Source organism: Dipodomys ordii, unplaced genomic scaffold (assembly GCF_000151885.1).
Source record: "Dipodomys ordii isolate 6190 unplaced genomic scaffold, Dord_2.0 Scaffold142, whole genome shotgun sequence".
NCBI classification, from domain to species: Eukaryota; Metazoa; Chordata; class Mammalia; order Rodentia; family Heteromyidae; genus Dipodomys; species Dipodomys ordii.
Window position 1 is genome coordinate 1688813 of NW_012267358.1, and position 3150 is coordinate 1691962.

Consider the following 3150-nt stretch of genomic DNA (forward strand, 5'->3'; position numbering starts at 1 on the left):
ATATGAACAGGCCTGACAGACAAGAGAGCAAATCTTTTGGTCAATACAACAGGTAGTCAAAAGAAAGAGGAACTGTTGTACATTTGCCAATATGGCAGTGCAATTTCATAATAAATAAGGTAAGCCAAGTGCTGGTGGCTCATGCCTGTAATCCTAGCTATGCAGGAGACTGAGATCTGAGGACTACAATTTGAAGCCAGCCCCACAGAAAAATCTTATCTTCAATTAATTTAATCTTATCTCCAATTAATCACAGAAAAAACAGAAGTGGTGCTGTGACTCAAAGTGGTAGAGTATTAGACTTGAGCAAAAGAAGCCCCGGGACAGCATCCAGACCCAGAGTTCAAGCCTAGCAAAATATTAATAATAATAATAATAACTAAGTTATTAAAATATAAAGTTGGCAGAAAGCAGACAAAATGTCTCCCCCCCCAAAAAAGGAAAACAGAGTAAATAAGAAGAATGCACCAAGCCTCAATAAGTGAATTAAAAGTATACCAGAGAGAAAGAATAGAGACAAGAGGATAAGAGAGTATTCATGAAATAATTCCATAATCTTCCTCTGAGTGTAATGGCATCCAGTCCCAAATTGAGTTCATCTGGCACTGTAGATGAAAAAAAAGATAAATAATAAGGCCCATTTTGGAGAAATTATAGTGCATTTTTCAAAGACATCCTAACCAGAAAGAAAAGCAAGTGCATGCAAAGATTTGATAATCAGAACAGTGTCAGGAGCAATAATACACAACTATAATCAATCAGTCCTTGGGTACTGAGGCAGGAGAATTGAGAGAGATCAGCCTGAACTTTACAGTGAGTTCTAGGCCAGCATGCACTGTACAGTAGGATCTTGACTCAAAAAATAACCAAAAGAAAACAAAATCAGAACAGCATACATTATATATTCGTACATGCATTCAGTCAGCAGATATCTCTTGAGTACCTTTTGTATACCTGGCACTGTACTGAGTACTGGGGATACAGTATTAAACAGAGACTAAATCCTTACTATTGAAGATCATTTAATCTAATGGGGCCTGAGAGAGAGAGAGAGAAAGTCAGGAAACAAATTTACAGATTTGCTTTCTCTGCTGTTTGGAAGAGGAGAGAGGGAGGGTGACAAGATGGAATATGGAGTGTATGCTTTGGATTGGTCAGTTATTGAAAGTGATCTTACAAGAGAAATTCAAGTTGTTCAAATGTGGGGACAGATGTTAAAGAAACAGAAGGAAGAAAGACCACCATGGATAAAAATTATTTCTCCTGATCTGTCACTTGTCCTTTAACTTTGTTGATGGTACTTATTATTGTGCAGACATTGCAGAATTTTGACACTGTCCTTTTTGCTGAGAGCTTTGGCTTTCTGTGATTTCCTTCAAAGCAGATTTTTCTCCATCAAAATTATAAATATATTTTTGATATTTTCTTAGAAAAGTGTTACAGTTTGTATTTGATTTCTTCTGCTTTTAATTTGTCTCTGATTTCATATTTTGAATCATGTGAAGAAAGTATCTAAAACAAAATTTTCCCCAAACCGGTAGCCAATTCTTCAATACCATTTATTGAATAGACCATTCCTTCTCTACTGATTTGAAAAACTGCCAGATTACCACATACACATGGATGTGTTTCTGGTCTCTATTCAGTTCTATTGTTCTATATCTCTATCCCTATGCTAGGTCTGATTATTAGGCCAGTTATCGTGCCTCCAGCCAAATTGGCTATTTAAGGCCCTTGTCCATTCTAATTGGTTTGAATGTATGCCATATCCATTGTTACCTACTTTGAATAGCTGTAGCACACCATTTTCATTCCTAAAAATGTGTAAAATATTTTGATGTATGGTAAAGCAAGTCTCCTTTTTTCATTGTTCCCCCCTTTCAAAATTGTCTTAGCTATTCTTACGCATTTTCTCTCACATGTGAATTTTCTAATCAATTTGTCAAGTTCTATGAAAACTCCTGCTGGGACTTTGACTGTGATTGAATTAAATTTATGATTTCCTTAGGAAGAACTGAGATCTTTACTGTTGTGTTTTTGCTTCCAAGAACATGTATGTACCACAGTACATGTGGTAGATAGAACAGTTTATTTAGATCTCTTTAATCATTCTCAGTAAAAAAAAAATTTACAGGCTCATTTTATATGTCTGCCACACTTCTTATTTAGGTATTTTAAGGTTTTGTTGCTTTTGTAAAGAAAACCCATTAATCTATTTTCTTTTGGGGGGGGCTTTTTTGTGAAAATACCATACAGAGGGGTTACAATTACATGAGCAAGGTAATGAGTACATTTCTTATCAAGCATTGTTGCCTCCTCCTTTGTTCCCACTTCCTTTCCCTTCCCATCTCCCCCAACTCAAGCCTCCCCTCACGCCCCCCACCCCGTGCCAAAGTTGTTGGTATAATTTGTGGAGGGGAAGGGAAAAAACAAATTGTTTAAATAGGGATACAGGTGGAGCCATTGCAACAATGAGATGTACAAGACGTTATGTAGAAAAACGAATTTACATATTTTCTTTTTTTTCTTTGTGATGATACTGAGGCTTGAACTCAGGCCTTCATGGTGTCTCTTGGCTTTATTGTTCAAGCTTAGAGTTCTACCACTTGAGTCATACCTTCACTGTCTATTTTTTTTGAATTGTTTATTTTTTTGGCTGGTTTCTGTTTTTTTCTTTGACAATTTTGAAAGAAGCTGTGGAGTTTTATTTTTAAAATATTTATTATTAAGTATTTGTACAAAGAGGTTACAATTCTACATGTCAGGTTATGAATACAGCGCATTTTCATCAATGTCAGCCCTTCCTGCATTCCTCCCCCATTTACCCCTCCCCTCCCAACCCTCAAGTAATGTTGTTCAATTTTTTTATATGTACATTGAATATAATGTCAACATTTTCTCCCCCTTCCCCCATTCATGTGCCTCCTTTTACTCTCCCCACAAAACATGTTGCCACTTCATGATATTTGTTTTGTTAAGTAGTTCATTTCTGTTGATTTCTTTTAAAGGAACTTAATTTTGAAATAGTATTGGATTTTTTAAAAAATTCCAAGGAGGGGCTGGGAAGGTGGCTCAGTGGTAGAGTGCTTGCCTTGCATGCATGAGGCCCTGGGTTCGATTCCTCAGTACCACATAAGCAGAAAAAGCTGG